Below are 14,536 nucleotides of genomic sequence, written 5' to 3' on the forward strand. Positions count from 1 at the left end.
CTTCATCAGATGCATGAGTGGTGGGGAGGGTGGTTTCAGAGGGGTATTTAAAGAATGGGGTCCCAGAAAAAGGGAGGGCCAGACCTGACAAGGTCTATTCAGCAAGGTGGAAATGGCCCATTACCTTCTACCCATGTCATCAGTGGGTAGGCCTGTCTTCCACCTTGTCAGTATCAAAAAATCTACTGGAAGTCACTGTCCATCTAAGGTCCTTATATACCTACCTCCCATGACCCTGGTACATAATAATACATCAGCTGTTATTCTGATTTTACATATGGGTTGGGAGTTGCAAGGTCCTGAATTCTGTTTCCTACATATTTTGTTGACATTATTTTTGATATTTGAGAATTTTTATTAATTTTGTTGTGCCTTTGGTAAGGTCACTAATGCATTTTTCAGTGGTTGGCATGAAATGTAAAATATATTTCAATTTAATATGCAACTTTATACAAACCTAGGAAATTCCATAGAAAAATTACATAAGAAAGTATTAACATTGCAAAGTTAAGCTCTCAAAAGTCAGAAAAGTGTGCCCTACTGTGTGTATGTATTTTTTACAACATAATAGTTAATTCTTTGCTCTCATACTATTTCTCATATAGAATATTGCATTATTGAGGTTTTCAGGTATCTAAAAGGGTGTCATAAGGGAGGCAGAAAACTTGTTCTCCTTGGCCTCTGAGGATAGAACAAGAAGCAATGGGCTTAAACTGCAGCAAGGGAGGTTTAGGTTGGACATTAAGAAAAAGTTCCTAACAGTCAGGGTGGTCAAACACAGGAATAAATTGCCTAGGGAGGTTGTGGAATCTCCATCCCTGGATATATTTAAGAACAGGTTAGATAGATGTCTATTAGGGATGGTCTAGATAGTATTTGGTCCTGCCATAAGGGCAAGGGGCCGGGCTCGATGACCTCTCAAGGTCCCTTCCAGTCTAGTATTCTATGATTCATGATTCTATGCTTTAATGGAAGCATTATCATATAAAAAGAAAGTGTGGTCTTGTAGTTAAAGCTCTGAAATGGGGCTCAAGAGAGCTGGATTCAATCTGTAACTCTCCCACAGATTGCCTTTGTGAACTTGACCATGCATTTAACCTTTGTTCTGCTGTTCTGCCATTTGTAAAATGGGAATAATATTGTAGTTCCTTGCTTCACAAGGGTATTAGAAGGCAGTAGGAATTGTGGTGAGATGTGTAATGGAAGTTCTCCGTATCTCCCGTACCAACCAGAGCAATTCCATTTGTATCGTAAAATGTCCACTTGGTTTTTACCCTGTGTACTCAAGAACAAATATCTGATCTTTTTTAACGATTGGGGAAGGACCTACTCATTGTGGTGGCAAATGCTCTTTTCTCTGTGGAGAAGTTTGTAGTGCCACACTGTACATTATCCAGTGGTATGGGGTGTGATAGATGTCTCAACCACATGCAAAATCTTTGGGTACTGTACTGTATTAGTATCATTGTGGACTAGGGTTTCATATAACTTTGGGTGGTGTGAATTAAGAATTATCACAGCACATCTAGCTCAAAGAGTGGGGGTGATGAAGCTGAATTACTTAGGTTGTAAGCACTTCCAGACAGGTACCACCTCCTGTGAATGTTTGCATATACTGATTCAAACTGGATTTTCCAGACACCCACAGACAAAGAAATGGCTTTTGGCAAAAAAGTCTGTGTTTCATCTGACCTGGGGCCTTTTGTTCTGATCCAGCCAATAGAGAGGACTTTAGGGGTAGGTCTGCACAGCAGAGGTGTTTCAAAATAACAGCTGTCTGTTCGCTAGCCTCTACACAATGCTACCACTATTATGAAATAATATTGAAATAGCAGTTGGCTTATTTGGAAATAGGTAATCCTTATTCCATGAGGAATAGCTCCTATTTCGAAACAGTTATTAAGTGTGTCCAGTGGCTCTATTTTGAAATAGGCTGTACTATGTGTAGACGCTCTATTTTGAAATAGCTGACAGCTATTTTGAAATGCATTATGTGTGTAGTAGTCTTATTTTGAAATAAGCTATTCCAGAAAATCTCTTCGGCTACACCTACACGGCATTCATCTTGCAAGAGAGGAATGCAAATGAGGGAACCCGACGTTGCAAATGAAGCACTGACTTACAAATCTCGCACTTCATTTGCATAATCTCACACGATCATACTGTCGGGAGAGATTTTGGTGAAAGAAAACCAGCTGTGTAGAGAGGGTTCTGTTGGCGAAAACCCCCTTCATTGATAGATCCTTATCCCTGGGAAAAAATTAGGTATGAGGGTCTGTCGATGAAGGGGCTTTTTGTGAGAATAATGCTGTGTAGAGGTAGCCTTCTGGAATATCTTATTTTGAAATAACGCTGCTGCATAGAGAGACCCTGTGTCTGCAAGGGGTCCAACCCTTGTGAAAAGATTGGATCTAGTAAAATCCTATACTATATGACCCATTAGTGATCACTGATGAGTTTTTAGAATGCATACACAACCTTTTGTTTTTTGTTTGTTTTCTCTGTAATGTATTTACCTGAAGGTTCAGTGTGTTTGGTTATAGACAGGTGCGTGGAGACGTGTAGCTGCTGGCAATGCACTATTCATAGCCAGTTCTTGACTTGTAATGAAAGAGATGCTGGGGCTCAAGCAATTAGGTACTGAAACTCCATCACTTTTATTTATTTATTTATTTATTCATAACTGACTCAGCAAGCCCGTAGGTGCTGGGGCTAAGAAGTACCAAAATGAAGAGCCCCAGCATAAATTAAGCACTGTACACAATCCTCAGAGAGACAAACCACATCTTCTGGTTTTTAAGCAAACATACTATTTTTAGGCAAAGTGCTTTGCTGGAGATATCTCAGTGAAATGCAGGTAGCTGTACATTTGTAAAACCCCATTCAAGAGAGAAACAGACCAGGGCCTCCACCCAAGAGCTGGGAGCTGGAAATCACAAGTAGATGCCCTGGAGGGACCGTGATGGGGGAATACAGGTGCAGTTAACCACAGGGTAATTAGAGAGCAATGCAAAGCAGTCATTTCTCCAACAGGCAGCTCAGTCCCCAATCCTGCAGTTGACAGTGGGTTGGAGCACTGCTAAGCACACCCAGAGCCCAGCTGACTTTAATGGGATTCAGTGCAGGTGTAGCATTTTGCCTGCACTGATCACAATGCCTAATTGTGGCCTTAATGGGTGGCTGCTGCAATTCCCCCATTCTTTGCCAATCCATGAACTTGGCACCCAAACTCTAAATTTCCCATGTGGTACTGTATTGTTCCAGGCTGGGCCAAGATTTCACTATTTAAGAATAACAGAAAGTAAAGCAAACATTTCAGTAATTGTAAAAGTCATTTCAAATGTTAAATCATATTTTAAAAGTAGTCAAACAGCTGAAAAAGGGCATAAGAAACCAAACAGTTTTGCACCAAATTTTGTTATCAGCTCATCTTGTCAACAGGTGATAAATCAGGTGACCAACTATTTAAGTTTTTATTACAGCAGAATTGGAGAAGGTTGTAAAAAGTAAAGGGTTGGAGTTAAGTGAATACACACAGGGTCAATTCTGTCCACACATTTGTGCCTGCAGCTCTCTTTATATTCAGTTGGAGCTACATGCATGGATCAATAGCCTTCTACATGTACAATACTTTTTGTAGATATAGTATATCTGGCTGAAGCTGTTCAACCTTAGAATGTATCACCTAATAAATCATTTTGTCAGTCTTTAAAGTGCTACAGGACTGCTTTTTGTTTTGTGAAGATACACACTAACATGGCTATCTCTCTGTGACTGTACTTAGAAAGAAAATCCTTCACCCAGCTCACATCTAACCAGCTGGGACTACCTGCATATGTAATCAAACCAGCTGCTGCATAGCGATAGTTCATGGGTTTCAGTGGCACTTACGGTTTGCAAATACTTATACCCAAATGTGTCAGTGGAAAAAGAATTCAAGAAGACAAAGACACCCAACATGATCCATGAGCATCCAAACATATATTTAACCATTTACGGACTTCTGAGTCCTTTAGATCAGTGGTGCACAACCTTTTTTTCACCATGACCCTCATATTTTATTGTACTTGTGTCGCAACCCCCACCTCATGGTGGAGGTAATCACCATGAGCCCTATCTGCTCCAAATCTGCTCCCCCATCCTCCCGTTTAACCTCATCAGCCCCAAATCTGCCCCCGCCCATCTCCAGCTTTAACCTGCCTCAGAGCATAATTGTACCTCTCCTTCATGGCCGCTGCCTCCCCCATGCTGTATCCCCTGCCACCACCTCCTCTGTGTGGCTTCAGCAGGCTCAGCTGCCCCTCCCCACAGCTCTCCATCAGGGTGTGTGGCTCTGCACTCTGCCAGCTTTCAACTCTGGGGTCCCCTGCCCTGCCAGCTGACTTCTGCAGGGCTCCCTGCTGCAGCTGACTGGTCAGCAGCTCCAGAGGCGGCTGCTGCTGCTTAAAGAAAAAACCAAAATTCTGTTTAAGCAGTGGCAGCCTTTGTAGCTGTAAGAGGAGTCAGCATCAACAGTGCTTGGAGCCATAAGTGGCTCTCTGAAGAGCCACATGTGGCTCTGGAGCTGCAATGCCCAAAGGAGTCGCGACCCACAGATTGTGCACCACTGATTCAGATACTGGCAGCTGAAGAGTACTTCCCAAGGTTTGCAGTCTGAATTGTTTCTTGATTTCTTCAATATAAAGCAGTAAGTCTCATTTTATTTTTACATCGAGGGATAAGAAGGGCGATAGAAATATTTAAAAAAATGTCAGAAATATTTAAAGTAGATGACATTTTTCTGCTTGTAAGGGTTTATTGCAGAATATGCTCAATTAAATAAGCAACTAGGTGCTCAGAATATATGTGAAGTAACACACTTTAGATGACTACATTTACACAAGTTGTTGGCAGATTAGATGGTACTTGTAGTAATAAATCAAGTGGTAAAAAGGGAGTAGGCAGGGAAACCAATATGACCATATGAGTATATAGGAAGAAGCATTTGATGTACTATTTCCCTAGCAACTAGAATACTGAAGGAATTCAAGAGTTAACACTAAAATATATTTTATAACATTTTCATTCTAGTTGCAGTTAGAAATTGATGAATTTTGCGATATGTTTTCATTGAATTTAATTTGCTTTACTGTGTTACCATTTGAATTTAAATTTGCCTTACTGTATTACCATTCTTTTGTATTGCTTTCCATGATGACTCTAGCACACAAGTTTACTGGCAGATTGTTTTGCCAAAATGATGATTTTTAAGCACTTATTGCAGAATTTTCATTGAAAGAAACTTTTCTTACTCTGAGTGTTCCACCCTGGAAATCTGACTAGAAGAGTGACTCATCCGGTCAGGGAATAGAAACATATCATATGACATACATGTCCAGTGAAAGTAGCTGAAATATTAAGTTTCAACAAAATATGTGTGAAAGGTCTAGGAATAATGTTATTCATAGAAATTATGTGCCAATCAGGTTGAATAATAAATATAAGAAAATTGCAGGTTATTTACTTTTAAGCAGAAAGACAAAAATCATCAGAACGTTTTAGGAATTGCTTATTCAGCTATATGTCTTATGCAAATTAAAGTAATTTAATTGCATAATGAAAATATGTAAAGGGGACATCATCTTTTAAAATCGCACAATAGAAAAAAATCCTTTTAGTTACTTATCTTAATTTTTGAACTGGAAAGAAACCATATAACCTAGTATATGATTCCCTATTATGTGTATTTATATTCTGTATTTCAACTTAGACAATGAAAATAGATACTAAATTATAGTCAGTTTCACATCAGTGCCCATTTATAAATATCAAGCATTACTACACACTTCAATGTTTATGGTGACCACATTACCAGGGAATTTTGAACTCAAAAAAAAATCAGTTCTTGTAACTTTTTAAAAATGAAAAATTTCTGTTTTACTTTAAGTTTTGTGAATTCTTGTTTTTCATAAAACCTAAGATTTGGAACAATTAACAATTTCTCTTAGTATTTTGTCAAATTTATGAGTAGAAATTTGGTATCTTTTGTGAAACCTATTGATTTCAGTTCAAAACCTAGGTTTTTTAATAAAACTGTGAGGGAGAGCATAATCAAATATTTAAGACCTAGAAATGGTTCTCAAATCTGAACTAGTACTTCAGAAGTATATTGTTAAGTATTGAGTCCTACACTCAAGAGTTTCTAAAAATTTTTTAAAGGAGAGAAAAATTGTCCACATTAAATTTTTAGAATAGATATCCTGTAACTGCTGTGTAGTATTTCTTCATGCATTTAAACTACAATTAAATGCTGATTACCTATGAGCTTTATTGTCTGTCAATAAGCACCTATATTTTTGTGAGAGGATTTTTATTAAGGAACCATTTCTTTGAATTAGTTGCAGTGATGATTTTGTGAAGCAGATTATTTATAGCACTAATGTGTTGACACATTATAAACTGTTTAAAAAAAAAGACTAATAAGGTTAATTGTCATCTGAACCTTCCTCTGTAGCTTGCAATATGTAGGCTTTGATTGTTTCTCTGGGGGAAATGCTGCCCAGATGGCATTTTCCTCAAGGCCCTGACCCACAAGAGGCCTGTGGAGATGGAGAACAAGGTGCATCTCCACAGACTAATTAATTTACTATTATAGCACCTGTTCCAGAATAGATAGGGCTGGAAAGGAAAACAGTCCCTGGGCACAGTGGTAGGCTCGCTGGTAAATGGATTTGAGCTGATTATATTAAGCTTATGCTTTGATCATCTAAAGGCGTTAAAATGGAAATATGTTTTTGCTGGCTGTTGGCCTCCATGAGAGTGCAGTTCGTTTTATAACTGAGCAGTAAGGAAAAAGCAGTTTTGGATTCCCATGAATAGCTTTTTAAAAGTGCATAATATTCTCCCCCCCAACCTCCATTTCACATTAAGTAATATGAACACACAAGACAATTTATACTTGAAACATTCTGTTACCTATTCAAATGTCATCTGTTTATATTCTACCAAGTAGTCAATGAGAAACACTCTAAAATGCCAAGCCAGTTTTCTGTCATCAATAACATCTTAGTACATGGTCTTGCCTTAGATGAAATCATGTTGTCAGGTTTTAATCAATTGAATTATATTTGCAAGAAACAGCGTTAACCTCTTCAAATGGAATCTTCACAAAATAGTGCAATTAAACACTGACAAACTATTAACAAGCAATAACAAATCCTTGTGTAAACATTGCCTGTTTCTAAATGGATTTACAATGTTAATCTTCACTCACTTTCATTTTATTGCCATTTGAATTCCCAAAAGGATTAGAAGTAATTTTATTGTCCCTACAAGACTGTAAAGTTATTTCCCTTTCCAAACTAACACTGTGATTTTTTTTTTTCCATATTATTTAGTTAACAAGCATAGATCTGCAAGCTCGGGGTAAAATTAATTGACCCTTGCTATTATAGGCTTAAAATTGAATGAAAATTAAAGTCTTGTTAAATAATACCATCCTTAAACAGGCAGTAGAATGTCGCACACTGAAGCAAAACTGAATGGCATCTAAGGTGATGAATGAGGTGGAAGCTGCTTTCTCTCTGGCTAATCTACACTAGAAGTATCAGTCTACAGAAGTTACTGTCAGGAGAGGTGTTCTGACAAAACTGTGGACTGATTGCATCTGTACATAAAAGCGGATCGATCTTTTGATCCACACTGTCGACAATAGGGCCCTCAGAGCATCTATGGGGCTTTTTGTCAACAGTTTCTGTCAACAAACTGCATTTTGTCTGTAGATGCTCCGTGAGTTTTGTTGACAAAAGATGTAGCCTCAGACTTTTCACAGAGGCTACGCCTACACTAGAAAATTTTGCAACAAAACTGGGGTTTTGTTGACAAAACTCGCAGAGCAGCTACACACAAATGCATTTTGTTGACAGAAACTGTTGGCAAAAAAGCTATGTAGATGCTCTTGGGGCCCTTTCTCTACAGAGTGGATCAAAAGATCGATCCGCTTTTATGTGTAGACGTGATCCATTGACAGAAGCTTTGTCAGAACATCTTTTCCAACAGCAGCTTCTGTAGACAGATGCTTCTAGTGTAGATGTAGAGTGAGTGTTATCCAAAAACAGAGATTTTTAAGTCCAGTTTGCATAGCTGAAAATTGCTACTTCCATTTTTGTTTTATTGTGATTACCGTTTTAAGACTCATTAAAACCAATAACGTGATGAAGTGGTAGACTTACCAAGGAATGGCACGTGAAAAGAGTTCTAAGAAACATCTACTTAATTTACATTGTAGACAGCACAGCACATTTTTGACTGAGTATTGTGCATTATACTTTATTTGAGTGCTTCTTAAACTATGTTCCATGGAACGCTGGTGTTCTGTGTACCACTCAGAGATGTGCCTCAAGTTTCTGACCCATTTTTTAATATCATGCACTGAGTGTATATATCTTCCGTTATTGAAAACAGATACAATGTTATTTCATCATTTCTAGGGTACCCAATTAAATTACTTCACTTTGGTTTTGTTGTGTATGTTGCTCTTTGGTTTTTTTTTTATTGTTGGCGGTGGTTTTTTGGTGGGAGTCTGACAACCATTTAAAAAAATTCATAGGTGTTCTACATTAAAATATTATTGTATGGTCTCCCACGGTCTCGAAAGTTTAAGAAACATTGCTTTATTTTGTGCAGTGTTCTGATAAGCTCTGCCCTATAGTGCTTTGGCAGAAAAATAATAGCAAAAATATCATTGGCAGATATAGGACATGTAGAAAAATTAGTTGCTAGTCAAGATTTGAAAAGTGGTAAAGATTCATTCTCTGTGTTATATACAGACTGTTTAAGACAGCAAGACCCTCAAAGGAGAAAGTGATTGCACCAGAACCAGGCTATTGCTGTGGCATGACAGGGATGACGGCTGAGCCCAGTGAGTGGAGTATAACTTATTTACTGCATGACACAAAAGTTTATATGAACAAATTGCACTCAAAGTATACCAATTATGATATCAATCACAAGAGGCTTTCTGCCTGGTGCTTGGGCTATAGGATATTATGGTGTATTATGTATTGAACTTTGGTACGTGATCCTTCGAATCATGAGAGGAAAATCATCCAAGCCGTGGGGACTAATCAGCCTGATTCTCAGAGGTTCTGAGTAGCTGGATCTCTCATCAACTTGCGCCCCTCGTTAGTTCAAACTGGTTGAATCCTGACCTGTTCCTGTTGGTATCAATAGCAAAACTCCTTTCGAGTTCAGTGGGGACATAACAAGGCCTTCAGTTTCAGTTTGCTGGATGATGGAGAGAGCAATAAAAAGTGTTAGTTTAAAAAAACTGTAAGGAGAATCCATGTTTAAGGGAAGGTATTTCCCCCTCTCTCCCCCCCCCCCCCCCAAAAAAAAAAAAAAAGAATTAATTTATTATGAACTCTTTGCCTTTGAGAAGGATAGGGTCTGTTGATCTGAGAACAGGCCTAGAAGTTGGGAATTCATGACTTCTAATTCTACCTCTAACACAGATGCCTTCTTTGGTCATGGGCAAACTAATTAAGGCCTGATTCTTCAAGGCTCTGAGAGCCTCTCTAGCAGGAGTAAGGAATTTTTGCATGATTAAGCCCTTAGGGGGTTCAGTTGTGGTATCACTGAAGCCAACTGGAGCAGTTTTGTTAGAGTTTTGCCATTGTTGGTGAAATGTTCTGGTGATATCCCTTAGAAAAGTGCTAAGCATTGTCATTGCTTGTTCTTTCAGCAAACTGAGTTGCACAATTTAGATATATTGCTGTTTATATAACATACAATAGTATATACATAAAATCAGTTTGCAGTCTCTCTAAAGAGGAATAATGGTACTTTTTGAGCATTGTAAAACAGTTAAGTACCTTACCTTTCTTTACTAGCACTAAACATTTATAAGAATGAAACAGAGAGATTTATATGGAAATCTGATGTGATCTTCAAATGGACAATGCTCATAGATACACATCTGAAAGACTGGCCTCACTGGAAAAATCAAGTATCACTGGAAGTTTCTGCTTTCTTTGCACCTTTTGGTAAAAAAAACAAACCAACTCTGGTTACGTTTCTGATTATAGTCTTGGAATTAATGTTAGGTTTGCCCATCATAGCGTTTGGAACATACTATGCTAAATCTGTGCACTAGGAAGTTCTAAATAGTCCGAGGTCTTGTCTACGCTACCTCCTTCTTTCAAAGGGAGGATGGTAAGTAGGGTGTTGGGAGTTTATTAATGAAGTGCTGTGCTGCATGTGCAGCACTTCATTAAGCAAGTTCTCCCCTGGGGCAATTTGGAAGTTTTAGGTTTTATATGCAGCGGTGCATATAGGAGTAAAACTTTTCAGGAGTAAAGGGACTTCAAAGTACCAGCAGGTGAGCTGCGGCTAGACGCGAGCCGGTACTTGGAAATTTAAAACTTCGAAGTTGCCGTGGGGGGGAGTTTGCTTAATGAAGTGCTGCATATGCACCATAAGAACATAAGAACGGCCATACTGGGTCAGAACAAAGGTCCATCCAGCCCAGTATCCTGTCTGCTGACAGTGGCCTGTGCCAGGTGCCCCAGAGGAGGTGAACTGAAGACAATGATCAAGCGATTTGTCTCCTGCCATCTGTCTCCAGCCTTTGACTAAAGGCTAGGGACACCATACTTTACCCTTGGCTAATAGCCATTTATGGACCTAACTGCCAAAAATGTATCAAGCTCTTTTTTAAACTCTGTTAGAGTGCTGGCCTTCACAGCCTCCTCCGGCAAGGGGTTCCACCGCAGCACTTCATTAATAAACTCCCAACACCCTGCTTACTATCCTCCGTTCGAAGGAGGGAGGTAGTGTAGGCACAGCCCTAGTGTCTGCAAAAATGATTTTTTTTAACTCTGAATTTAAAAGAGCTTGAGCATTTCTCAGATAATGATACCCTTTACACCTATCCTAAGGTAAGGCTCGAACCTCTGGCATTAACAGTCTAGCTGAGCCCCTTGCTGGATAATCATCAACCCTACAGGCCATTCACTTGTCCTGAACAGCACTGGGATACCACTGTGTCCTAGAGGACACAGTCAGGGTGAGTACAGGTTGTAACAAGATAGCTTTTTGACTCCTAATAATCTTCACTTTGTGGATGCAAATTTTGAAACTCAGGCGAGCCATTTAAAAAAAAAATTAGTTGTAATGACAGCTTGAATTATGAAAAACTAATGGCCCCTTATTTCAGTTAACAAGGGGTTTCCTCTCTTTCACTCTTTGAAAGAATCCTTCTTCCCATTATTTAACACTAGACGGGAAGGTTTTGTGTTGGTTCTGGACTTGCTTTATCTGATGGGAAGAAGGATTCTTTCGAAAATGGGGTTTACTTTCAAAAGAGCAGCATCTACACTGGTTTTCTTCTTTTTGAAAGAAGCTCTTTCGAAATAAGAATATGCAAGTGAGGTGCCAAATATGCACCTAATTTGCATTTTCAATTCCCCTCATTTGCATACCTCTTTCAAAAGAGGAATGCAAGTGTAGACACACCCAAATAGAATAGTGACAAGAGAAACCCACAATGCAGTTCCCATGAGGGACCATGGTGGCATTTCCAAATTAAGACTTTCATTTATGTTTATTAATTGTCTGAAAAATTATTTTTTCCATGGTATAATACTTTTTTCCATCTAAATTTTCTATAGATTTTTTTTCAGATCATCTCTGCTTCTGGGTGTATTTTCTCTTAATACTATGAGATACAGCTTTTTATCTGAGAACCTCAGAGCACATATTTGTAAACTTAAATACTTTTCAATACTTTTGTCATATAACCATTTTATAGACTGACAAACTGAGGTACAGGGTGGTTAAAAACTTTCCCAAGAGTTTGCAGCAAGCCGCTGTCAGAGCACAGAAGAGAATCCAGACTCTAAAGCTGATGCTCTAACCTCAGACTGGATCATACTCCTTCCTCGTATCAGTGGGAGTTATGAGTGAGTAATGGGAGGTTTGGATGGATATGGGGGTAAGATTTTAGAGTGAGGATTTGATCGTGAAATTACTTCCCTGTTGCTCTAAGTAGGAGCCTGTTGCTTCCTTTCATGTCTGCTGCCTGCTGATCCACCCTCTATGTTCTGTGGAGCAACAGTAGCCTCTTCATGAGCTGCTCTATAGTGGCTAAAAGAGCAAGGAATTGGGATCCTGCCAAAATGCATGCACAGTCTCTGTACCAATCTCCTGGACTCCAGAAAAGCAGGAGATTCAGGCAGCACTCAGAATCCTGGCAGAGGTTTTCTGAGAGTATAAGACACCTGAGGAAAAAGGGAAACTTTATAGTTATGTAAGGCCTGGAAGTTCATCACGTCAAGTACTGACAGACAGATCTTTAACCCTCAAAAATTAGAAACTGACTCACCCTCTATACTGGAGTGGGGAAAATTCTCTTGATATAAGTAGACATGTTTGCAGTGAATTCAGATTTTCCATACTGAAGCAGAGAAGGAAGCCTTTGACCTGAAGACTGACTGATGTGAAGTAGCAAGCAGTCTGCCTTAAAGCATGGGTTGAAGAAAACTAAATGAAGTGAGAAGACAGATCAAGGCAGAATGGCCAACTGAGAGATCTGGTAACCAAAGGCAGCATCTGGCTAAAGTAGTATATGTGCTTGCAGAGTGAGGTTATCAGCAGTCAGCGTTGGCCTACTGGGTATAAGGCCAATGCTGGGCACGTCTGCAAATCCCACCTGTAATGTCTGGGCAAAGTATGTAGAGAATGGCCGATGGCTGCGTACAGAGGAGTCCTCTGTTATGAAAAAGACATTTGTGCTAAGTTCCAACTGACTATTTCAAAGATACAGAAATCTAACCCAAGATAAAATTACATCAAATGTGCGTATTTTCTGAAGCACCAGACAGAGGAAGTTTGTATTTTGGTAGTAGTCTGACTGACTGACTGGCGTGCATGAACTGAAACAATCATTGCTTTTTTATTACACAGTTTTAGAATTTTTTCTATGAAAACCCCAATTTTTCTGGAAGTGATGAAGCTCTGAGAAGTCAGGCAAGCAAAAAATATTTATCTAGGGTGATTGTCTAAGGATCTAGAACTGATGTTTATTTTTAGTTACATATGCAATGAGCAAGAATAATGCAAAGGAACAGCACTCCTAGTCACTGTGTCTCCCCAACAAAATAGGAGAGCCAGTGTCTTGTTTGTCTATTAGTTTTAAATGGGTAACTTTCAATCACCCCAATGACAGGTTTCGATAGGGGTATTTCAAACTTTGAATTGATTGATATTATGCTTGCTTATTTTGCAAATCAGACACTGTTTGCTGAACAGTATTAGGCCACGCTCATGCTCTCCTGTATCTTATCATAATATTTGACTGTACAACAGGCTTTGCAAATTATTTTTTCTGGTGACTGTTTGTAGTTTTCTATTAACGTGAATTTACTGATTAGCGGATCCATTTAGTTTATTAATTATGGGCTCATAGCCTACCAGTGTTCCATGACTCTGACATGTACACAAGTTTTAGGGAACAAAACACTCACTGTTCTTAATTTTCTTTGTGATTCGTGTGCCATTCATGTAATTTTGCATCATTGCATTGTATTATTTTGTTTTAGTAGCTAAGCCAAAAGGTTATGAAATAACTTTTCCTCGTAGACACTGCTTTCAGCTTTTCAAAAATTAATTACAGAAACTCCTAAAACCAAGAATTTTTCTCAGGTTTTTATATGAACTTAACATTTGTGAAAGCAGCAGACTACTTGATGACTAGGATTGATGGGCAGACCAATCAAAGCAGTGGAAAGCCCACTGGTTCAGGTGACCCAGTAGGCACAGAAGCCAGACATCAGCTTAGAATGGGGGTAGGTGGGTGAATGAACAAGTAGGGATGTGGGTACAGGGTACATGGTTAAAAATGAGGGCATGGAGAAGAGAACACTAAGCACAGAAAGTTTGGTTTGCCAATGTTGGGGCTCAAAGTATTCTGCAAAGCCACTGAACACCTCTTTTGAGCTGTAATTTTTAACATGCAGTGGTCTGTTGAACCCATGTAAAGCTTCGCTGAAGTCTATAGAAATCAAGGGCTCCATGCAGGAATGGTGGGCCACATGCACTTTGTAAAGTGAAGGACCATGGCCTTTCCCTGAAACTAATGACTGCCTCTTCCTTCCCCCACCCAAAGATTATTGTTAAAGATTGGATATCAGGCCTTCAGTGTCGATCTTCATCTCCTGAGTTAAAGGAATAACTCCACTAGTTTTTAGAAGCAGGAAGCTGTTCTGCTCGGCACACCAGCCACTAGAGAACACAACACATGGTTTGCTTGTTATGTGAGCACCTCAGGTTGTGGACTCTTCTTTCTATTGTTCTTCCTGCAAGCTTGGATGCAGGATTGACACTGAAAGTGTAACACTAATAGGAAAAAGAAGAAATAGTGGGGAAACCCAAGGAGAGATATGTCTGTGGTGTGTGAGGAATGGGAGGAGTCATCAGAGAAGACTGTGTGTTTTTGTAGGTAAGAATGTTACTGAAATAAGTGAGAAGAGTGTGCCATTGTCTGTTTATGGGAGGATGG

The sequence above is a fragment of the Carettochelys insculpta genome, chromosome 10 (genome assembly GCF_033958435.1).
Source record: "Carettochelys insculpta isolate YL-2023 chromosome 10, ASM3395843v1, whole genome shotgun sequence".
NCBI classification, from domain to species: domain Eukaryota; kingdom Metazoa; phylum Chordata; order Testudines; family Carettochelyidae; genus Carettochelys; species Carettochelys insculpta.